This window comes from Macrotis lagotis, chromosome X, assembly GCF_037893015.1.
Source record: "Macrotis lagotis isolate mMagLag1 chromosome X, bilby.v1.9.chrom.fasta, whole genome shotgun sequence".
Lineage (NCBI taxonomy): Eukaryota > Metazoa > Chordata > Mammalia > Peramelemorphia > Peramelidae > Macrotis > Macrotis lagotis.
The window spans coordinates 278,807,998-278,833,979 of record NC_133666.1 but is presented as its reverse complement, the minus strand read 5'-3'; the positions used below and the strand labels follow the sequence as shown (position 1 = coordinate 278,833,979).

The window sequence follows — 25,982 nt, the reverse complement described above, 5'->3', positions numbered from 1 at the left end:
AATCCAGCTCTTGATTTGGAATCATTCTGTCTTTTCCCCATGAGTCTCTTTATAAATGCAGCAAACAGGAATATTTCTTTCAGAAACATTTCTCTCTTCTTACTTATCCCTGCCATTGAAATGGCATCTATCCCAGTAAAAAATACCACATACAATGGAGTGAAGCTCCAGAATATTACACTGAGGAGCAAAATTGATTATTCGGGAGTCTCCTCCCTAGGAGAGATTCTGTACCCAGAGGAGCTGTGTGAGGATATCATGAGATAAGAAATGACATTTAGGGCAAGCCCATTTTAGAAAAAGAAATTGAGCAAGCTATTAATGAACTCCCTAAAAAAAAAATCTCTAGGGCTAGATGGATTTACAAGGAATTCTACCAAATGTTTAAAAAACAATTTCCATTCCATATAAACCTTTTGAAAAAAATGGATGGAGTGCTGCCAAATTTATTTTATGATACAAATATGATGCTGATACCTAAACCAGGAAGAGTCAAAACAGAGACACAAAATCATAGATCAATTTTTTGTAATGAATACTGATATAAAAATTTAAATAAAATATTAGCAAAGAGTGTATAACAAGTTATCACCAGGATAATACACTATGATCAAACAGGATTTATACCAGGAATTCAGGGATGGTTCAATATTAGGAAAACAATCAGCAAAATTGACCATATCAGTAACAAAACTAACAAATCATATGATTATCTCAATAGATGCTGAAAAAGCTTTTGATAAAATATAGCACTCCTTCTATCAAAAAACTAGGGAATATAGGAATAAATGGAATCTTCCTTAAAATTATAAACAGTGAATATCTAAAATCATCAGCAAGCATTATATTAATGGAGATAGGCTAGAAGCATTTCTAAAAAGATGAAAAGTGAAACAAGGCCCATTATCACACTATTATTCAATATTGTACTGGAAATACTAACTTTTGCAAAAAAAAAGAGAAGAAAAAGAAATCCAAGGAAATAGAATAAGGCAATGAGGAAACAAAATTCTCAATTTTTGCAGGTGATGTATGTGATGGTATACTTAGAGAATCCTAGAAAATCAACTAAAAATTACTTGAAACAAAAATCTTTAACAAAGTTGTCAGATTATAACAAAAACATAAATCATCTCTAGTACATTCCTTTTTCGCCCATTAACCCCATCTTTTAAAAATATATAAATTCAACTCTCTCCTGTGCCTCATACTATATATGTTCCTTCTGACTGCCTTGATAAATGAGAAGGTTCATATGAGTTATCAGTTTCATTTTTCCCATGCAGGAATACAAGAAGTTCAACATCATTAAATACCTCATAATTTACCCTTCACATCTACCCTCTCTAGGTTTCACATGAGTCCTGTAATTGAAGGTCAAATTTTCTGTTAAGCTCTGGACGTTTCAGCAGGAAAGGGTGAAAGTCCCCTATTTTATTCAATATCCATCTTTTCCCCTGAAAGAAGTTCAGTTTTTCTGGGTAGTTGATTATAGGTTATAAACCAATCTCTTTTGCCTTTTGGAATATCATATTCCATCATGCCCTTAATGTAGATGCTGCTATATCTTGTGCTTTCCTTGTAGCTTCATGATATTTGAATTGTTTCTTTCTGACTGCTTGTTATATTTTCTCCTTGGAGTTCTAGAAATTGGCTCTAATATTCCTGGCAGTTTTCATTTTGGGATCGCTTTCAGGAAGTGATTGGTGGATTCTATTTTACCCTCTGCTTCAGGGCAATTTTCCTGGAGAAGTTTTTGAAAAATGAAATTAGGCTCTTCTTTTTGATCATAACTTTCAGATAGATAGGCCAATAATTTTTAAGTGATCTCTCCTGTCTGTCTTTCCAGGTCAGTTGTTTTTCCAGTGAGATATTTTACATTTTCTTCTAGTTTTTCATTCTTTTGGTCTTGCTATTTGTTTCTTGATTCCTCACAAAGTCATCAGCTTCCCTTAAATCCATTCATTCTACATTTGAGGGAATTATTTTCTTCAGGCAGTTTTTGTATCACCTTTTGCAACTGGCCAATTCTGCTTTTTAAGGCATTCTTCTCCATATTGGTCTTTTGTACTACTTTTTCCATTCAACCCAAATTGATTTTTAAGATGTTATTTCCTTCAGTATTTTTTGGCTCTCCTTGACTAAGCTGCGGACTTGGTTTTCATGATTTTCCTGCATCACTGTCATTTCTCTTCCAAATTTTCCTCTTAACTCCTTTACTTGACTTTCAAAATCATTTTTTGAGCTCTTCCACAGCTCAAAATTTATATTTTCCTTGGAGGTTTTGGATATAAGAGTTTTGATTTTGTTATCTTCTGAGTGTTTATTTTGATCCTCCATGGGACTAAAGTAATTGTCTATGGTCAGATTTTTTTTTCTTTATTGTTTGCTCATTTCCCAGCCTGTGACTTGATTTTAACTATTAAGGTTGGGCTATGTTTCCAGAGGAGACCACATTGTCCCAGGCTTTTGAGGGTTTTACAGTTGTTTTCAGGGACACTCCCCACCCCATGGCAGCAAAGCTCCTCCTCCTGAGTCAGGGGCCCCTGACTGCCACCTGGATCTGAATGGGTAAAGTCACAGAGTTCTGCCTCAAGGATAGCAGAGAGTCTCTGTAGTCTCCCCTGACTCCCTTACCATCTGCTGGTGGCTTCCTGCTGACTCAAGCTCCTGGCTCCTGAAGCCGGGTCTGTGCTGAAGTCTGGACTGGGCTCCATGCTCATTCTGGTGCAGCAGAGTTTTCCTGCTGAATTTCCTGATTGTTCTTGGTAATCCCTGGACTGGAATCCCTGGAAACCTCCACTGCTGCCATGGACAAAGGCACCCCCAGGGACCCTGTCTCCCAGGGGGCTGCTCCTGGATGACTGGAGTCGATTTGCTGTGGCACAGCCTAAGCTGCGCTGCTGCCCTTTCTAATCCTGGTGCAGCAGACTGTTCCCTCAGAATTTCCAAGTTGTCTTGGGTTTGAAAATTGTTTCACTCAGTCTTTTTGTGGATTCTGCCACTCTAGAATTTGATTAGGGGGTCAGTATATTAAAGGTATTTGTAGTGGTCTGGGGGAGAGCTTGTGGAAATTCCTGCCTTTATTCTTCCATATTGGCTCCACCCAGAATACAGTTTAGATGGAGACATAATATAGTGCCAGAGCAACTACATGACACAGTGACTAGAACACTGGCCCTGAAGTAAAGAGGTCCTGAGTTCAAATCCAATCTCTGATACTTGACACCAGCTGTATGATCTTGGGCAAGTCACTTAACCCTGATTACCTCACATCCAGGGTAACCTCCTGATTCATACCTGACTCTATAGGACAAAGTGAGACTGGTGACTTAGCACAGCATTTCCTCACTCAAATCCAATTCATGTGCTTGTCATGGAATCATCTCCTTGATGTCTTAGTCCTCTTCGAGAAAGGACAAACATCATCATCATCATCATCATCAAAATAGTAAAAACACAAAAGCAAATTAAAAAAAACTCCAAATGTAGAGTATGTTCAGTTATCCTGCATGGTATTTTTTATGGAAAAACTCAGATAAGAATTCCATAGACTATAAAGGTATAGAAGAGTTTTGATCTGCTGCAGTAAAATCATAGAAACTTACAGAGACATCATATTATCAAAGTAAAGGACCTTTCCTAAAAATTAAAAATAGTATATGTATAGTAGCTAATGCACTGGATTTGCAATCAGGCAGATCTTGTCTCATCCCACCTTAAAAACATATTGGCTGCATGGTCTTGGCTAAGTCACTTCAAATCCTTAATTTTTTCATATAAACGGAAGAGCCTGGACTTGATGCCCTTCTAGCTCTAAAATCATGATCCTCTTAAGGATCATGCTAGGTTGCCTTTTTTCTTTTGATCACAATATTACATTAGGTTGTTGAATTCATTAGCCTAATGACTTGACAATCCCTTTTTCTGTGCTGTAATTTATCATTTTGAGTCCATCATACTCTTAAGTACATTTTCATTATTTTTTATTAAGTTCATCACCTTACTTCCCCATTCTAAAGCTCATCTGTCCCTTTTCTAACTATTCACATAACCTTTACAGATTATTATGTAGTTTTTATATATAGGCTTGGCATATTGCCAACCTGAAGTGCTTGTAATTATCTAGAGATTTAGAGATTTTACTCAATTTCTTTCACTTTAACAAGCATTTAATAAGGGCTGAATATGGGCAAAAACCTCTGTCTATTGCAGGAGACTAAAATAACAACAACATTAAATGAAATTCTTCCTTCATTAGGGGAAAAAAGATTTTCCAGCAAATTTCTCTAATAAAGATTTCTTTCCTCAATTATGTAGGGAACTGAATCAAATTAATAAGAATGAGAGCCATTTCTTTAATTGATAAATGGTCAAGAGATGTGAACAGGCAATTTTCAGAGAAAGAAAACCAAATTATTAGCAGTCATATAAAAATGCTTTAAATCACTAATAATTAGAGAGATACAAAGTAAAATAGCTCCAAGGTACTACTTCACATCCATCAAATTACTAATGCTAGAGGGGATGTGGGAAATTAAGGACACTAATGTATCTTTGGTGGAGCTATATATTAGTCTGTCCATTCTGTAGAACAATTTGGAACTATGCCCCCAAGTTATAAAGGTGTGCTTACCCTTTGTCCCACTAGGTCTATTATAAAGAGGAAAAGAAAAAGGAAAATGATTCATATATACAAAGATATTTATAGCAACTCATTTTGTGGTGGCAAAGAATTAGAAACTGAGGGAACATCCATCAGTTGAGGAATGGCTGAACGAGTTGTGGAATATAAATGTGATGGAATAATAATACAAGAAATGATGAAGGAGATGATTTCAGAAAAACTTACATGAATTGATGTAAAGTGAAGTGAGCAGAATCAGAACTATTTACATTAAGAACGACATATTACATGGATAATAAACTGTGAATAACTTAGTTACTCCGATCAATACAATGATTTACCATAGATCCAAGGGACCCATGATGAAAAATGCTATCCACCTCTAGATAGATGGACTCAAATAGACACCTGATGGACTCAGAGTGCAGATTGAAACATTTTTCTTATTTTTTTCCTGAATATGACTAATGGGGAAACATATTTTGCATGACTTCATATGTATAATGGATATTGCATTTCTTGCATTTTTTTAGGTGTTTGCAAGGCAAATGGGGTTAAGTGGCTTGCCCAAGGCCACACAGCTAGGTAATTATTAAGTGTCTGAGACCGGATTTGAACCCAGGTACTCCTGACTCCAGGGCCAGTGCTTTATCCACTGCGCTACCTAGCCGCCCCTATTTCTTGCCTTTTCAAACGATGGGAGAGGGAAGAGAGAGTTGGAAATGAAAATAACATAACATTGAATTATTAAAAATACTGCCTTCACAAAAACTATTGAATTAATAAATAAAACCAAAAGTTGGTTTTATGAAAAAACCAATAAAATTGATAAACCTTTGGTCAATTTGATTAAAAAAAGAAAGAAGAAAACCAAATTGCTAGTATCATAAATGAAAAAGGTAAACTCACCACCAATGAGGAGGGAATTAAAGTAATAATTCGAAATTATTTTGCCCAACTCTGCCAATAAATTTGATAATCTAAGTGAAATGGATGAATATTTACAAAAATATAAGTTGTCCAAGTTAAATGAAGAGGAGATTAAATACCTAAACAACCCTATCTCAGATAAAGAAATTCAACAAGCCATCATTGAACTCCCTAAGAAAAAATCTCCAGGGCCAGATGGATTCACAAGTAAATTCTACCAAACATTTAAGGAACAATTGGTTCCAATTCTATATAAACTTTTTGGAAAAATAGGGAAAGATGGAACTCTGACTAACTCTTTCTATGAAACCAATATGATGCTGATACCTAAACCAGGAAGAGTTAAAACAGAGAAAGAAAATTATAGACCTATCTCCCTGATGAATATAGATGGCAAAAATCTTAAAATCTTAGCAAAACGATTACAACAAGTTATCACTATGATCAAGTAGGATTTATCCCAGGAATGCAGGGTTGGTTCAATATTAGGAAAACTGTTAGTATACTCAATGATATCAACAACAAACGTATCAGAAATTATATGATCATATCAATAGATGCTGAAAAAGCTTTTGACAAAATACAGCATCTATTCCTACTAAAAACACTAGAAAGTGTAGGAATAAATGGACTGTTCCTTAGAATAATTAGCAGTATCTATCTGAAACCATCAACAAGAATTATATTCAATGGGGAGAGGCTAGAGTCATTCCCAATAAGATCAGGGGTGAAACAAGGATGCCCATTATCACCACTACTATTCAATATTGTATTAGAAATGTTAGCCTCAGTGATAAGAGAAGAAAAAGAAATTGAAGGAATTAGAATTGGGAAGGAAGAGACAAAACTCTCACTCTTTGCAGATGACATGATGGTCTACCTAGAGAATCCCAAGAAATCATCCAAAAAACTACTGGGAAACAATTAGCAATTTTAGCAAAGTTGCAGGTTATAAAATAAACCCTCATAAATCCTCAACTTTTCTATATATGTCTAGCAAGATACAGCAGGAAGAGCTAGAAAGAGAAATTCCATTCAAAGTATCCTCAGGCAATATAAAATACCTGGGAGTCTATTTGCCAAGACAGACTCAGAAACTTTTTGAAAACAATTATAAAACACTTCTCACACAAACCAGATTTAAATAACTGGGCAAATATCAACTGCTCATGGATAGGTAAAGCAAATATAATAAAAATGACAATTCTACCAAAACTAAACTATCTGTTTAGTGCCCTACCAAGCAAAATTCCAAAAAATTACTTTAATGAGTTAGAAAAAGTTGTAAGTAAATTCATATGGAGAAATAAAAAGTCAAGAATTTCCAGGAATTTAATGAAAAAAAAGTGCAAAAAAGGGGGCTTAGCCCTATCTGATCTAAAATTATAGAGCATCAGTCATCAAAACTTATTTGTTATTGGCTAAGAAATAGATTGATGGACCAGTGGAATAGACTAGGTGCAATAGTAGGAAATGATTATAGCAGTCTCCTATTTGGTAAACCCAAAGAGTCCATCTATTGGGATAAAAACTGCTGGGAAAATTGGAAGTTAGTATGGAAGAAACTTAGATTAGACCAACACTTTACACCCTTTACCAAGATAAGATCCAAATGGATACAGGATTTAGACATAAAAAACAATACTATAATCAAACTAGAAAACCAAGGAGTAGTTTACCTGCCAGATCTATGGAAAGGGAAGCAGTTTATGGCTAAGGAAGAGATGGAGAACATCACCAAAAACTAGATGATTTCCATTACATTAAATTAAAAAGCTTTTGCACAGATAAAACCACGGTAACTAAGATCAAAAGAAATGTAGTAAATTAGGAAACAATCTTCACAACTACTGATTCTGACAAAAGACACATTTCTAAAATATACAGAGAACCGAGTCATATTTTTAAAAAAAGCCATTCCCCAATTGACAAATCGTCAAAGGATATACAAAGACAATTTACAAATGAGGAAATCAAAGCAATCCATAGCCAAATGAAAAATTGCTCTAAATCATTACTTATTAGAGAAATGCAAATGAAAGCTTCTCTGAGGTACCACCTCACACCTCTCAGACTGGCCAATATGACTAGAAAGGATAATGATCATTGTTGGAAGGGTTGTGGGAAATCTGGGACAGTACTTTCACTGTTGGTGGAGCTGTGAACTCATCCAACCTTTCTGGAGAGCTATTTGGAACTATGCCCAAAGGGCAACAAAAATGAGCATACCCTTTGATCCATCAGTACCACTACTGGGTCTATACCCTGAAGAGATGATGAAAAAGGGTAAAAAACATCACTCGTACAAAAATATTCATAGCAGCCCTGTTTGTGGTGGCAAAGAATTGGAAATCAAGTAAATGTCCTTCAATTGGGGAATGGCTTAGCAAACTGTGGTATATATATATGTCATGGAACACTATTGTTCTATTAGAAACCAGGAGGGACAGGAATTCAGGGAAGGCTCCAGGGATTTGCATGAACTGATGCTGAGTGAGATGACCAGAACCAGAAAAACACCGTACACCCTAACAGCAACATGGGGGCGATGATCAACCTTGATGGACTTGCTCGTTCCATCAATCAGGAACAATTTTGGGCTGTCTGCAATGGAGAATACCATCTGTATCCAGATAAAGAGCTGTGAAGTTTGAACAAAGTTCAAGGACTATTCCCTTTAATTTAGAAATAAACTAGATATCTTATTGTCTGATCTTGTTATCTCTTATACTTTTTGTTTCTTCCTTAAGGATGTGATTTCTCTCTCATCACACTCAATTTGGATCAATGTACAACATGGAAACAAGGTAAAGACTGACAGATTACTTTCTGTGGGAGGGGGGAAGTAAGATGGGGGGAAATTGTAAAACTCAAATAAAATCTTTAATAAAAAAAGAAAAAGAACTTATACTTAACTAGGGTGGCACAGGAAGGTTCTTTTAGGCAGAGGTGAAGAGGGAGCATATTCCAAGTATGGGAAATGACTCTTGCAAATGTAGACCTGGAAGATAAAATGTTGAGTTAAAAGAATAGTCAGTTAAAAGAACTAAGTTCAGTTGGTTCAATACCTATTACAGTGTTTCATTAGCATTTTAGCAAAAGAGTAAACTGAGAGATAACATATATCAGAAAGACATGCTACCTGTTAATAATTGGCACCATAACTTGCCTCTATTAATGCCCAAGACCCTGAGCATGAGGACAGTTCCTTATATATGTTTTTTGGGGGTAGTTTAGAATAAAGACCTCGGTAAGATAAATCAAGGAATTATTGACCATATGATTGATTATAGAGCTGGAGGTTCAGGTAACAACATGATTGATTGGAAATTTGGTAAATGGGGCAGTGACCTTCTCTCATGAGATTAAGAAGTGCTCTTTGGGTTCAGTTATAAGATACCCAGACTTTTGGATATCTTGGAAGGCTAGCTTGGTGGAATAAAGATAGCATGTCCAAACTCCCTTGCTTTCTTCTACATTGATTCTTGATGGGTTAAGAGGTCTCTGAACCTACCAGTTTAGTGACAGTGGGGAAAAAAGCTTCAAAGAGACTGAGGAGAGAGAAATGGTATTTGAGAGAGACAGGTCAAGATGGGCAAGAGATGAACTTTGAATGGTGAATGGAAGTAGTCCCAGGAGTCAAAAGTAGTCAAGGAAAGCTGACCCCTCCCCACCCCCAATATCTCCCTTCATTTTTTTTTTAGGTTTTTGTAAGGCAAATGGGGTTAAGTGGCTTGCCCAAGGCCACACAGCCAGGTAATAAGCGTCTGAGACCAGATTTGAACCCAGGTACTCATGACTCCAGGGCCGGTGCTTTACCTACTACACCACCTAGCTGCCCCTCCTTCATTCTTAATACCTGCAAACCCAGATACTTTGAAGAACATATTTCTTGGATGAGATTATTTTCTCCTTAGTTGATTTGTGATTTCATTTCTCTCCTAAGTCCAAAAACTAATTTCCACTGTGTACTCTAAAAGCTATACTAATATATAAAACTTTTCCAATTTCCTTTTCAGTTTACTTTGAGAATTGGGTTTGTTCACCACCCATAACTGGCTTTTGTTTTGTAGCAAATGTTTGGGAGAAGTGAGTCAGGCTGATCAAGAGTAAGATTGTAATTACCCTTCCAATATGAGATGGTACCACTTCCTACTCTCAGTGACCAGAGAATGGCTTTTAAGGCATAGTACTCCTTGAATTAAAATATCTGCTATTTAACAGGTAGATATAATTCTAGCCAGGGCAGCTAGATGGCACAGTAGATAGAGCACTGTCCTTGGGAGTCAGGAGGATAGGAATTGAAATCCAACCTCAGACAACTGACACTGTGTGACCTTAGGCAAGTCACTTAATCCTGATTGCCTCACATTTAGGGCATCTCCAGTTGTCCTGATTCATATCTGGCCACTGGATCCAGATGACTGGAGGAGAAAGTGAGGCTGTTAACCTGGCACAGCACCCCCTCACTCAAAACCAAACACATTTTTGTCATGTCATCACCCCCCCCCCAATGTCATTCATGGTCTTCTTTGAAAACAAAGGACAAACATCATCATCATCATCATAATTCTAGCCCTAATACTCTTTTTTATTTTTTTTAGATTTTTGCAAGGCAATGGGGTTAAGTGGCTTGCCCAAAGCCACACAGCTAGGTGATTATTAAGTGTCTGAGGCCGGATTTGAGCTCAGGTACTCTTGACTCCAAGGCCAGTGCTCTAACCACTGCACCACCTATCTGCCCCAATGCTCTTTTTTTGAAGATGGAAGGTAAAGTGATCTACCAGTCTTGGCTGTCTTCCTGCTCTCCATATATGTAGAAATCACAGTTTTCTTTGTATATATAGGATAAGGCAGACCAGATTTTATGAATCTACATTTATTCATGCTACTTTGGTTTCCCTAGCTTCCTGTTGGCTCAATTTTCTTGTCATTCTGTTCAACTCTCATTAAAATATGGACTACCTTAGCCAGCAATTCAACCAGACAATAAAGACTTTACCCTAATTTCCAATTCCTAGAGACTGAAATCTTCAGTTTTGCCATAGGAATCTTTCCAACTTCAAGATTTTTAGGTACTAACTTGTAGGTTAGAAAACTACATCATTACAGACTCCATGTGTTTGACAGTTCACCCAGCAGTCTTGTTGCAAAAGAGCCTGTCAAGATTGTGTGACTTGTTCTTCCTTTGTAAAATTGCCTTTATGTTAGATGTTTGCCTATAGCACATTTAGAAATTAGAAAACATATGAGGTTTCTGTTCTTTGATCTGGAAAAGAGGTTAAAGAAGGATAATCTAGGAACGATAGGATTCCCTAAGAAATTATCAGATACAAAAAAATACATGGATACTATATTTTGTGAAAGCATAAATGAAGACTATTAGTTATAGGGCAAAATGAAAATAGAAAGAAACTCCAAAAGGAAAACTCTCAGTAATATAGCTAAATTCCATAGCTTCTACTTCAAAGGAAAAAAAGTAGTGTGCTCCCCCCCCCCCAAAATAAGATTAAATAACCAAGAAATGAAAGTCAGATTCAAACAAGAACTACTACTGCTGCTAATATTTTATAATATAGATTTGGGTGTACTTTCCCAACTCCCAATGGCACAGGCAGATTGAGTGCCCCAGGCAAACTACTTGTTTCTTCCAAGGGTTTCTTCTAAGGTTTCTTCAGTTAACATGGCAGGGTAGGAATTCTCTAATATCATTCACAAGTCCCTCTTTGGTGTGTTTTCCTCAATATCAATTGATCATCTATCTGATAGCTCCCTAATATCAATTAAGCAATTAACATAAATTGACTTTTATAAAGTAATACTTAATGAGCGTTATAATAAGGATCAAAGAATATCAGCATTCCCCACAACAAGCTTGTTCACTCACATGTTCACTTAGTTCCTGGAGTATTAGATTCAAACTTAAAGGACCTGCTTTAGAACATTGTTTCTCCTCCAGCCCTCTTCTCACCTTACTGGGGGAATGACATTTCTTCCCTGGCAATGGAAGTCCTTTTCTCCCTTGCTGGAAGAAAATGTTCTTGTCTATCTGTGGCATGACTAATGAATGAATTGTTTCCCTGCTTAGTTGAGCTGTTTCCTTGCTGGGCTGGTTCAAACTCCTCAGGGTTTATGCCTCAATGGACTTGGTGCTGTGGCTGCCAGAAGATTCTGCTATGTCCCAAAGAACAGACTACCACAGCTTCTTGGCTATATGGTACCTGATAGGGAGACAAGGCACCTGTGGCTACTTCTACTGATTTTTCCTCCCTACCTAGGAGTAGCATTTCTTCCTCTTTATTTGAAAGATATTGAGGACAGTGAGAGTCCATCTACTCCAACCTTTTGTATTTACACTCAGTTTCAGCTCAGAAGCCAATTAAAAGGTTGGGTTTTTGTTTTTTGTTTTTCATTATGTAGTTAGACCAAAGGAAAAAGTCAGAGAATATATACACACACACACACATACATGCACACATACACACATATATATGTATATATGCATACTCTGAGTGGGAGAAGGTAATGAGCCTTCCATTGCACATGGCACAATAGGTTCACTGAATCTCTCTCTCTCTCTTTTTTTTTTTTAGTTTTTGCAAGACAATAGGGTTAAGTGGTTTGCTCAGGGCCACACAGCTAGGTAATTATTAAGTGTCTGAGGCTGGATTTGAACTCTAGTACTCCTGACTCCAGGGCTGGTGCTCTACCCACTGCGCCACCTAGCCACCCCCTCACTGAATCTCCATGTCATATTTTGCTTGCTCTAGGGATTGGACCCTCTGGCCATAGAACTATAAAGACAGATAAGTAGATAAATAAAAAGAGTATGCTTATTATACCTACTAGTTCCAGGCACCATGGGAAGGGCTAGGTTTATAAATGCAAGCAATTCAATCAGTTCTTGATCTCAAGAAGATGAATTCTAATGGGGAAGACCATCAAGGGGATGAAGAAAGGGCTGTAGGGAAGGTAGACTGGTAGTGGCATGGTATGAAGCTAGCTAAGAAGTGTCTTGATAGCCTAGTTGAGAATTCTCAGGGTAGAATCCAGGGTTCCAGTGGAAGGGATATAAGGATGAGGGCTAGAGTGGAAGGAGCAGGATATGAAGAAAAGATAAAATCTTGGAATGCAATATTCCAAGACAAAAATATAAAGGCTTAAAATCAAAAATAACTTTCTCAGAAAGATTGATCATAATTCTATGAGTTGTAGGTGGTTGGGTGAGGTGGGGACTTTTAAAAGAATAACTGAAAGGACTTCTGGGGTAGAGCCAAGATGAGGGGGGATAGTGTGAAGGGTAGGAGTAGCTAGGAAACTCCATAGAACTTTTCCCTAACCAACTTTAAATGATGCTTCTACTCAGACCCAAAAGCTACAGAACCCTCAGCAAAAAGAGTGAAACAAGTTCTCAGCACAAGATATCATGGAAGAAGTTCAGTAAAGGTCTGTTTCATAGAGATAAAAGAAAAACATAACCAAGCATAGGCAGGAAAACTGGAAAGTCAGTGGGAGACTCTTAACTACAGCACAACTCAAATCAGGGCTTAGCAAGCCAACTTGATAATAGACCATCAGGGAAGACAAGGCTGAACCCCTGAAATGCTAGTACAATAGATGGGACTGAATTGGGTTTTCCTAATACAGGGAAGAAACTGCTAGCAAGTAAAACATGGGCAATATCATAGGCAAGTGATAAGCCAAGAACCAGGTGCCAGCCCCCAGCACAAAAGCTTGTGCCCCAGGAGCAGAGCTCAACCATCAAAATCAGCAAAAGAGGTAATAACCATAAGCAGCTATTTATTCTGAGAGGGTCAACAAAAAATTTCCATCTTAGAAAAGGAAAGTAGTGGCAAAATGCCTACATGTGAAAACTCAAAGAGGCTTTTGAATTGGTCTCAAATCCAAAAAGACTTCTTGGAAAAACTCAAAAAGGACTTTAAAAACTAAAGAACAGAGGAAGAAGAAAATAGAAGAAATGAGAGTCATGAACAAGAATTATGAAAAATTGATTGAAGAAAACAATACTTTTTTTAGGTTTGTTTTTTTTGCAAGGCGAACGGGGTTAAGTGGCTTGCCCAAGACCACACAGCTAGATAATTATTAAGTGTCTGAGACCGGGTTTGAACCCAGGTACTCCTGACTTCAGGGCCGGTGCTTTATCCACTACACCACCTAGCTGCCCCAAATGATACTTTTAAAAGTAAAATTGTTCAAATGGAAAAAAAATTTTACTTTAAAAGTAAAAATGGTCAATTTGAAAAGGAATGAACTTGTCAAAAAGCAAAATTGATCAACTGAAAAAGGAATATAAGTCATCAAAAAGTAAAATTTACCGATTGGAAAAGGAAAATAACTCATCTAAAATTCAAATTAACCAACTGGAAAAGTAAGCATAAAAGCTAATTGAAGAAAATAAAACCCTAAGAACTAGAACTAGACAAATGTAAATTAATGACTCTATGAATCACTAAGTTTCAAATAAAACCAAAAAGCTGAAAAAAACCAGAAGAAAATGCAAAATACCTCTTAGGAAAAGCACTCAACCTGGAAAATAGATCCAAGAGAGATAATATATGATTTATTGGTCTACCTGTAAGCCATGATCAGAAAAAGAACCTGGACAATATTGTACAGGAAATAATGATGGAAAACTTCCCTAATATTCTTTTTTTTTTAAGTTTTTTTTTTTTTGCAAGGCAATGGTGTTAAGTGGCTTGCCCAAGGCCACACAGCTAGGTAATTATTAAGTGTCTGAGGCTGGATTTGAACTCAGATACTCCTGACTCCAGGGCTGGTGCTCTATCTACTTTGCCACTGAGCTGCTCCCTCCCCCAATATTCTTCAACAAGAAGATAAAGTAGCCCTTTAAAGAATTCATCAATCACCTTCAGAAAGAGATTCTAAAATAAAAAATAAGAATATTATAGCCAAATTTCAGAATTCTCACCTAAAGAAGAAAATACTGCAAGCTGCCAAAAAAGAAGCAATTCAAATAATAGGGAGCTGAAGGACTTAGCAACTTCAATTAAAGGATCAGAGGGCATGGAATATAATATTCTGGAGGGCAAAGGAGTTTAGATCACAACCAAAAATCAGCTACCTGCAAAATTCAATATATTCTTTTAGAGTAAAAGATGGATTTTCAATGAAATAAAGGACTTTCAAAGTTATTTGATAAAAAAAGACCAGAATGGAACAGAAAATTTGATCTTCAAATACTAGACTCAAGAGATGCATAAAAAAGGTAAATGGAAAGAAAAAAATGCAAGTCAATAAGACTAAATGGGAAAAAATACCTGTAACACTTGAGAATTTATTTCTCTTGGATCAGTTGAAAAGAACATAGAGAATGTAGGTATTTATATTGAGACAATGGAAGAGAGGATACTTGGACAGAGGATGTGGGTATAAGTTGATTATGATGTGACGATGTTTATGACTTTTGAGAATTGTATTTCCATCAAGACAAGTGAAAAGAGTATACTTGGACAGAAGTTGTGTGTATAAAATAAATAAAAAACAATTAAGACCAGAGAAGCGATTATACTAGGAAAAGAAGGTGGAGGAATTAGAGGATAATTAGCAACACATGAAGAGGCACAAAGGATACTATAGCAAAGGTAGGGAGAGTAAATCTTACTCTTAACAGATTTTCCTTCTTCACAGGGAAGTAGAAGGAAACGGGAAAGGACAGTGTTCGACAGATAAGCAGTCAAAAACAAAACATTGGTGAGGAGTGTTAAGGAGAAAGGAGAAAGAAAAGTACAAATAGGGAGAAGATAGGATGAAGAGAAAGAGAAAAATTTTTGTACAAATAAATCTAATACAACCAAGATTAGCAGAAAGCTGGGGAACAATTTTCACAGCTTGTTTCTGTAAGAAATATGAGTGAACAGACAATGAAAAAGTCTGGAAAAATTTGAATGAACTGATAGTGAAGTTGAGTAGAATCGGAAGAACACTGTGTACATTAAGTGTAACACTGTGAGATGATCAGCTATGATCGATGCAACTCCTCTCAGCAGTTCCATGATCAAGGATAATCCTGAAAGACTTGTTAAAGAAAATGCCATCCACATCCTGAGGAAAAAATAGGGAGTCTGATTGTAGAGCAAAGCATACTTTGTTCATTTTTTAAAACTTCTTTTATTATGTTGTTTCTTTTTCTTTCATGATTTTCCCCCCTCAGTTCTAATTTTTCTTTCACAACATGTCTAATATGGAAATATATTAAACATGATTCTATATGTGCAACCTGTATCAGATTGTTTACTGTAATGGGAAAGGGGGAAGGAAGAGAGGGTGGTAGAAAAATTTGAATTTCAATAGCTTGCAAAAGGATGAATGTTGAAAACTATCTTTGCATGTATTTGGAAAAAATAAAGAAGGAGAAAAGGAAAAAAAAGAATAGCAGACTTTTAAGATCTCTTTAAGAAAGATCAGATTTTGAGTAGAAACGTCAAAATTCAAACAGGTGAGAGGTGATGCTAAGTGCTTTGCAAATATTTCATTTATTAAAGAAACAAGAGAAGCCTAACTAGAGGGGCTAAATTGAAGTGTTTACATTCTTTTTAAAAATTAATTTATTTTGAATTTTACAATTTTTTCCCCTATTCTTGAAACCTTCTCCCCACCCCCTGCAGAAGGCAGTCTGTTAGTCTTTATATTGTTTCCAAGTGTCTGAGGCTGGATTTGAACTTAGGTCCTCTTGACTCCAGGGCTGGTGCTCAATCCACTGTGCCACCTGCCTGCCCCATCTGGAATCTTTTTTTGATCATGACTTTCAGGTAGTCCAATAAATCTTAGTATATCTTTCCTCAATCTATTTTTCAGGTCAGTTATTTTTCCAGTGGGATACTTCACACTTTCTCTTTTTTTCATTGTTTTGACTTTATTTTCTTGTTTCTTAATGTATAACTGAGTCATTAACTTCTACTTATCCAATTCTAATTTTTAAAGAAATTATTTACTTCAGTGAATTTTTATACCTCCTTTTCAATTTGGTCAATTCTACTTTTTAAGGAGTTTTTTTTTCTTCAGTGAGTTTTTGTGCTTTTTTCACCATTAGGTCAATTCTGTTTTTTAAATTATTATTTTCTTTAGGCTATTTTGTGCCTCTTTCACCATATTACTAATTCTCTTTCCCCAATTGACAAATGGTCAAAGGGTATGCAAAGGCAATTTACAGATGAGGAGATCAAAGCAATCCATAGCCATATGAAAAATTGCTCTAAATCATTACTCATTAGAAAAATACAAATTAAAACTTCTCTGAGGTACCACCTCACACCTCTCAGACTGGCCAATATGACCAGAAAGGATAGTGATCATTGTTGCAAGGGTTGTGGGAAATCTGGGACACTATTACATTGTTGGTGGAGTTGTGAACTCATCCAACCTTTCTGGAGAGAGATTTGGAACTATGCCCAAAGGGCAACAAAAATGAATATACCCTTTGATCCAGAAATACCACTACTGGGTCTATACCCTGAAGAGATGATGAAAAAGGGTAAAAATATCACTTGTACAAAAATATTCATAGCAGCCCTGTTTGTAGTGGCAAAGAATTGGAAATCAAGTAAATGTCCTTCAATTGGGGAATGGCTTAGCAAACTGTGGTATATGTATGTCATGAAACACTATTGTTCTATTAGAAACCAGGAGGGACGGGAATTCAGGGAAGCGTGGAGGGATTTGCATGAACTGATGCTGAGTGAGAAAAGCAGAACCAGAAATACATTGTACACCCTAACAGCAACAGGGGGAGATGTTCAATCTTGATGGACTTGCTCATTCCATCAGTGCAACAATCAGGGACAATTTGGGTCTGTCTGCAATGGAGAGTGCCATCTGTATCCAGATAAAGAGCCATGGAGTTTAAACAAAGTTCAAGGACTGTTCCCTTTAATTTAGGAAAAAAATAGAAATCTTATTGTCTAATCTTGTTATCTCTTATACCTTTTGTTTCTTCCTTAAGGATGTGATTTCTCTCTCATCACACTCAATTTGGATCAATGAACAACATGGAAACAAGATAAAGACTGGTAGATTGCTTTCTGTAGGGGGTGGGAGGGAAATAAGATTAGTGGAAAAATTATAAACCTCAAAATAAATAAAATCTTTAAATAAAAAGTTAGGCAGTCTGGCAGTCTGTAAATTTTCAGTGCCTCAAAGATGGAGCAACATAGGAAGAAATATAGTCATTGCTCTTCTGATCTATGCTCTGGTCTTTACCTAGGAAGGATCCCTATTTCCCTATAGCTGAAAATGCAAGCTCTCATTTCAACTTGAGGACTGTGACCAGGTCCCCTGCTCCCCTAAGGCCACAAGTACTAGTGTTCTTCTCTGTCTTAGAATTTTGACCAAGGGCCCTCTATTTCTTTGTTATTTTCTACAGGTGCACATCTCTGCCTTGGAATTGTGACCCAGAACTGTAGATGGGCAATAGAGTTGCAAACAGTGGAAGACCCTGTGCCTAGCATCAGCAAAGAATCCTCAATAATTTCTTTCTGACCAATTATCTGACCACCTTACCATCTATGGACTGAGAACTTCCAAAGCTGCCACTGCCACTGTCATGGTTGCAATGCTGCCATGGGTACTTCAGACTAGTCCCCACTTTGGTATCCCAAACCTCACCTGTCAATGTCCTTTATTGTCTTAGACTAGGAAAAAATGTCTCACATTAACTTTTTCTTGACTCTGCAGTCCAGGATTAGATTTGAGGTTATTTTAAAATTGTTTGAAGGATATTGTAGGGAGAGTTGTTGCCTCTACTCAGCCAAATTAGTTCTATTTCTCTTCCTCCACTAGGTTGTAAGCTGTTTGAGGGCAGATGCTTTATAAATGCTATTGAATGACTAAATTCACAAGTAAAATAATTTTTTTGTGAAATTATGTTATCTACCAATATGAACAGTTCAGTCCACAAAGAGCAAAAAAGATCATATTTTAAAACATGAATTTTTGTTATTTTTGTGTTGATTGATTATTATCATTTAGCAATTGCTAAATAATAATCATTTATTAATTATAATTAATTAAATTTAACATAATAGCACCAGATTTTACTTGTTTATATCCCTTTATGTATTTCTTTTTGTCTTTCTGTGTATTTTAATATTTTATTGATACTCTTCTCTCTTTTTTCATCCTTAATAATTTTTAATATTGTAAAGGGACAAAAAGTTTGAGAACCTCTGCCTCAGACAAACTAATGATAATAATTAACAAACAGCAATGCATTAGTTGTTATTATTTATCCTTCATTCTTAGAGAAGTCCATGACATTAGGGAGGCGATGTTATGACATGCAAGTAAATTATATTTGAGTAAGATAGTAGTATGTTAAGTCACCAGCCTCATTCTCTCCTTTTCACTTTCTCCAGTGGCCAGATATGGATGTAGAGGACTAGAGATGGCCCTGAATGGGAGGCAGCCAGGGTGAAGTGACTTGCCCAAGATCACTTAAGTAGTAAGTGTCTGAGGCTGGATTTGAACTCAGGTCCTCCTGATTCCAGGGTCAGTGCTCTATCTACTAATGCCACCTAGCTGCCCTTCAATGTAATAATAGACAAAATAAATCTTCAACATTCCTATAGATACTAAAAATAAATCAAAACAAAACTAGGAAGAAACTATAGAAATAAAATTCTATTTAAAATCACTACAGAATACATAAAATATCTGATAGGTAACCACTAAGGACACAATAAGACATAAATGAAGTATAAAAATACTGCAAAATTAAGGGACAACAAACCATTCCTTCCAACCATCCATTGATCACTATTTTATGAACTTTCTTTTGACTTTTTCTGTTCCCTGTGCCTGATAAATGGAAGTTGTTGATAGAGGGATGGATGGATTGATGGACTAAGGTTAAAGGAGGGGAAGATTTTCAGATAGTTTCAAAAGTTCCAAAATCAGTAATAGGCCCATTATCAAGAGGAAATTACTATAGCAAGGGGGCAGAAGTATAGTAGTCTAGAATATATAAGGAGGGAGAGTGAGAAGACTGAGGATTTGGGATATAAATTGGTACATTCTTCCAGGTCCTTCAGGGTACATCCTCAACCCTTCATTCATAGAAACTGCTACTGATGCCCCTGGTCTTGGACATCACCCATAGTAGTCAGGTACCTTTTCTTCTGTTGATCACATCTTAGACTTGATGGAGATGACTGTTGTGCATTTCCTTTCTCCTGCCTCTTTGGGAGAAAGGTACAGCTTCGATGAGCCAAACATTTTGAGAGTTTTTGAAGAAATGTCAGACTGTTCTGTGGAATGAACTGTGCCTCCATAATTGTGATTGCATCTAACTACTGAATGAAGATGAAGGCTGGTGGGTATCAGATATGGAGTCTTGAGGCTTTCGGGTGCCTTTGGCAAATTCCTCTGTAGTTTGGATTGATCCTCTTGGTTTGACTTCAGTCATTCAATAAAAATTGTCAAGAGTCAGGCATTGGGGTCACTAGGTGGCGCAGTGGATAAAGCACTGGCCCTGGAGTCAGGAGTACCTGGGTTCAAATCTGATCTCAGACACTTAATAATTACCTAGCTGTGTGGCCTTGGGCAAGCCACATAACCCCGTTTGCCTTGCAAAAACCTAAAAAAAAAAGTAAGGCATTGCCCTACATGTTTGGAATAAAAAGAAAATGAACAACAAGAAATAATTATGCACAGTTAAGCTTTGTTTAGGTGAATTGGAAATAATCAACAAAGGAAAATCACTAGAATTAAGGGGAAAGCAAGAAATACTTCCTGTTGAAGGAAACCAGGGAATCTAGAAGGAGGAGATGAGAAAGGAGAGCATGTCAAGAGTCTGAGACCAAATGTATAAGGAAAAATTAAAAATTGTGTGTGTGTGTGTGTGTGTGTGAGAGAGAGAGAGAGAGAGAGAACGAATGAGAACTGGAAAGATAAAAGGGGGCTAGGTTATAAAGGATTTTGAATGCAAAGCAGAAAGATGTTTTAGTTTCTCCTACAGCTGATAGAGAAACACTGGAGTTTATTGAATATAGGGCATGTGACATGGCCTGCACTTTAGGAAAATCACTTTGCCAGCTCATGGAGGCTAGATTGGAGTGGGAAGATGCTTGTGGTAGGGAGATCACTTAGGAGTATTGGATCAAACCAGGTATGAAATCATCAGGGTCTGTCCCAAGGTAATGGCAATATCAGAAGATAGAAGGGACCGTTGTATCATTGTATCGGAGAGATGTTGTGAAAGGTAAAATCAACAATCCTTGGCAACAGACTAGCCTCCCCAGTATCTCCCCACCTCAGGGTGCCTGAATTCCTAATCAGAGATACTCACATGTATGAATGGGTGTATGCATGTATATTTGTATGTATGTATAAATATATAAGACTCAGGATTAGAGTCTTATTTAAACATTTAAAATTACCATAACAATGTTTTGTAATTGGCTTCCACTTTAAAAATCAAACTACAAGTGACCTGGTAAGATGAATTTAGCAAGGCAAACTACATTATAAACAGTACACTAGTGCCACCTTATGGCTAAAATTGGTAACCCAGGAAAGGAAATTAATGCTAAATAACTATACTTAATGCAGATTTGTATGATTAGGGAGAAAAAGAAGCTGTGCTAAAATAGAAATTGAAATTCCCAAAGCTCTTGTCTAAATCTAGGATAAATCCCTAATCAGTTTATAAAAAAGGCATCAGAACTAAGAAGTCCCTCAGAAATGATGACAAAACTATATTTCAAGTAAATAAAAATGTGCAAGGCACACAGTGCCTGATCTCAAGAAACTTGTATTCTTTTGGAGGATATCAATTGTAATAGAATATAGGGAGGCTTTTATTTTTTTAATTAATCAATTGGTCAAAATTACCCCTTTGCCACCATCATTCAACAGCTTCTCTTTTGAAGAATTATCATCCTTTACAAATCATGGTAACCGTTGTCTATTGAACCCAAGGTTATTCTCCTTTTATTAAGGAGAGCAGGACTTGGTTCACTGTTTCCTCTGCCTCCTCCTCAATTCTTACCCTTATATTAAGTAGTTTTCCACATGCAATCTGATGATCCCACAAAACTACCTGAACCTCCAAGCACTTTAATTATCTCACACTACTTGACATATTCTTTTTTGTTGGCAAGGCAATGGAGTTAACTGACTTGCCCAAGGTCACACAGTTAAGTAATTATTTTTTTTTTAGGTTTTTCTAAGGCAAACAGGGTTAAGTGGCTTGCCCAAGGCCACACAGCTAGGTAGTTATTAAGTGTCTGAGACCGGATTTGAACCCAGGTATTCCTGACTCCAGGGCTGGTGCTTTATCCCCTATGCCACCTAGCCGACCCTATTAAGTGGTTGAGATCAGATTTGAACTCGGGTCTTCCAGACTCTAGGCCTCAGGTCATCTAGCTTCCCCAAGTAAAAAGTAAAAAGTGGCATATGAATGTAACAGAACTTTTTATGCTTTAAGAAATGATGAATATAATGAACATAGAAAAGCATGGAAGATTTATATAAATCCAGGCAAAGTAAATTAAGCAGAAATGGGAAAAATATGCACAACTATAACTGTAAATGGAAAGAAAAACAAAACAATAAAATTTTACTATTGGGAAATTAAAATGACTACTTTTGAGGAATTTTTCAATCTGTGATCCTGGAGATCTCAGAATTTCAAACTCCAGGTGGATTCACTAAGAAAAAGATTTATTAGTATGTTAAGGAAGATTGTGTGCTACTAATAGCTTTAGCATCTCTGGGCACTGATTCAGTTTTTGTAACTCTTCAAAGCCCCTTAATATATCAGCAGTGTTCTGTATAGATTTAGGATAACACTTTTTGCAAAAGAGAAAAGGGTAGAAGTAGGGGAAATCAAATACAAAGAAAAGGGGGTTTTGTGGAAAACATTTAAAATACAACTGCCGGGATTTGTGAGAATGAGGAAATTTTTCTTGTTCAAGGTCTAAATGAAATATTTTTATAAATGTTTGAGGACAGAGGTAGTGGATAGAGCACTGGCTCTGAAGTCAGGAGGACCTGAGTTCAATTCTGAACTCAAACACATAATGCTTAGCTGTGTGACCACGAGCAAGTCACTTAACCCCATTGACTTTCCAAAAAAAAGGCCCCCACAATTTTTTTTTTGGCAAGGCATGCAGGTCTCCATGTTGCCCAACCTGGGAATGTGCAGACTAGTCCTGATTTCACAAGCATAATCTTCATAAAATTAGTCACTTATAACTTCTATCCAACCAATACCCAGAAATCAAATCAATTAGACAAAAATAACAGCATTTCATGTTGGTTCTACCACCTGCCCTGAAGATATGTAGTGCAAAGTCTGGAGTTTATTATTGCTTTTTAAAGCTGTTATTCTATGATATCTTTGAAAAGAGATTTTAATAATGCTATCAATGTTTTATGTGAGTTGGTAATAGAATGTATTGGTGATCACAGATTAAGAAGGAAAACAAGCTGCTCATATTGCTTATACTGTTGTATGATGTTACAATCACTTATGAAGCGATTGTGATTAATAAAATTCAAATGAGTAATGTTCCAGCTAGAGGATGAACCTGTACCAGAAAACTTAGAAGGTTCTATGCTGAAGAAATCCATTTATGGAAAAGCTATTACTATTGATATAGTGATGTAAGTAACATTTAACAGGAGATTTGAAACTATAAGAGACTTAACTTCATCATCATATTGAATCATGCATGTGAGTTTAGATAGCCTTCAGCCTGGAGATTGACTGCATTGTCTGAGCAAGAATGGTATTTACTCTGTGAGCTGACAGATTCAGGGATTGGAATGTTTCTCTCACCTGGGATAAAACTTGCCCAGACAAAAAAAGTTTAATGATCCTGATGATCTGTGCAAAATCTAGGTTGTTACATATGCTATGGGCATGGAATTGAAATTGAACATAAAGAGAATTATTTTTAACCTCATAAAGTCTAGTAGCAATGAAAAAGGGAAAAAGGAAATGTAGTCAATAACCACTTCATAGGTTCTTCAGATTTCTGGCAGAGCTGACAGACTCAGCTTCAAGTTTAGAGAAGGAGAGTTTAATATGAATTATCTTAAAAACTTGAATTTATTTTAAGGACGTTTTGAATAAGTCTGCAAACCTATAGAGACAGATGACTATCATTCTACATCATTCTACTGTAGTTCTGGAAAAGATTGGAAGAATGGTATCTTTGCATAATGGTCCCTCACTTTAATTCAAATTATATGCATGTCATGTGATCATTTACTTGATGTCATGGTCTTCTTCAAAAATGAAGGACTGGGAGTGGCTAGGTGGTGCAGTGGATAGAGCACTGGCCCTGGAGTCAGGAGGACCTGAGTTCAAATGGGACCTCAGACACTTAATAATTATCTAGCTACATGGCCTTGGGCAAGCCACTTAACCCCATTGCCTTGCAAAAACTAAAAAACAAACAAAAAACCCTAAAAAAAAAAAAGGACTGAAGGGGGGCAGAGAGAAGATAGGAAATCCTGGCAGCTCTCCCCCAGACTACTCCAAATGTTTTTAAATTATGACTCTAGTCAAATTCTAGAGTGATGGAACCCAGAGAAACATTGACTGAAACAATTTTGCAATCCAAGACAACTTGGATTAAAATGTTCACATGTCTCCCAAATACCACTTCCTCCAATCTTATATATGTTTTTATAGACTTTCCCCAAGTTGACAAATAGTATTTTATTTTATTTTATCATTTTATTTTAGATTTTTTTTTCAAGGCAATGGGGTTAAGTGGCTTGCCCAAGGCTACATGGCTAGGTAATTATTTAGTGTCCAAGGCTGGATTTGAACTCAGGTACTCCTGACTCCAGGGCTTGTGCTCTATCCACTGAACCACCTAGTTGCCCGTCAAATAGTATTTTATCTGCAACATAGGCCATTTTAAGTTCTCAGCAAATTGATCTAGCATATTCCTTTAAGCCGCCAAATAAGGTATGTATATCTACATACCACTTATCAACAGACAAACTTTTTTTTTATTCTTTACTGATACAGTATGTGAAGCAGTATGATGAAAATGAGCTGTTTATATTTGCCTGGTTATACTGGTACCAGATAACCATCAAACAAAATATTGTAGAACTTAACCATTCATAATATTCTTTTAGTGGTTAAACTATTTTGTTTGTGGACATGATTCCTAGTGCCAGCCTTGTCTGAGACTTCAAGAAGGAACTGGATGGCATAATCTGAAAGGTCATGCCAAATATCACCAGACTAATTGACATGTCAGAATCATAGCAAATGTTGAACTTGGACAGTTTCGTAGCAGGGAAACAAGGCCAGCTTCTTAGTTCTGGAAAACACATCTGAGAAGTGACAGCAACTAAAGCTGTTGAATTTGCCATGGTGGAAAGTCTCACTTCAAAATTCCTAGCTTCCAATATGGTGTGGCAGGAGCAGCTTGCTCCACACAGGCTGAAACAGTTGAAAAAGGAGTAAAAAGAACGAATGGATAAGGAAAGGGAGAAGACACAAGATGAGAACAATTCAGAAGGGATGAGAATGAGAAAGGTCCCCCTCAAACTATGGACTTTTAGTTGTAAAATTAAGAGAATCTGTTTTGAAAAGAAAATTTTATACACTTTTGAAACTTATTGCTCTTCCATTTGTATATGCAGCTGTGTTAACTAATTTTCAAAGTAAAATGTTTTCACTGGAATGGATTAAATAATTTGAGTAACTGCTGTAACTGGTGTGAGTTCATTTCTAACTTTCACTTTTTTAAAACCTTATGTTGTCTTTATTCATGACTTTTTCAAAGTAACGATATTATATAGTAATTTCATTCCATTGTTCATGTACAGTAGTTTGTTTGGCTGTTTCCCAGTGGATGGACACTTCCTTGGTCTCGGTCTCTCTCTCTCTCTCTCTCTCTCTCTCTCTCTCTCTCTCTCTCTCTCTCTCTCTCTCATCCTCCAACGACAGGGATTGCTGCTGTGGATATTTTTATGTATATGAATCCTTTTCCTTTATATTAGGTCTCTTTTGGACACTGAATCAAGGAGTTAGTGACTTTTGGACCATCATTTTGAATGGTTTTCCAGAGTGCTTGCATCATGTGTGGTTCCAAAAACAGTGCATTAAAGTGTTCACTTTCCTGTAGCCTTTCTAACAGATGGCATTTTTCTTTTTTATTGGGGGGAATCATCTTTGCTGATATGATATTTGTGAACTATAACAATGGAGTTGTTTTTGGTTTTCATTTTCCTAATTGTTGGTGATTTTAAGCATTTTTCATGTGATTATTTGAGGACTGCCTCTTCATCTCCCGTTTGTATATAATTGCCTTTGAAACACTGTTAGAACACTGTTTTCAGAACTATATTAACTGATCAGCCCATAAAAACACTGTGAAATTTATTATTTAAATTAGTTTCAGGTGTAAATTTCACC

General features: G+C 36.5%; 1 long non-coding RNA gene across 1 annotated transcript in view; it reads left to right on the top strand.

The window, feature by feature from the left end:
• The window catches only part of LOC141497349 (uncharacterized), a 33,725-nt gene extending 8,041 nt beyond the window's left edge, over window positions 1-25,684 (top strand). Inside the window, exons 2-3 of the long non-coding RNA XR_012471302.1 lie at window positions 8,308-8,364; window positions 17,958-25,684. This is a non-coding gene — a long non-coding RNA (uncharacterized LOC141497349). The remainder of the gene's footprint in view (window positions 1-8,307; window positions 8,365-17,957) is intronic.
• The last annotated feature ends 298 nt before the right edge of the window (window positions 25,685-25,982 follow it).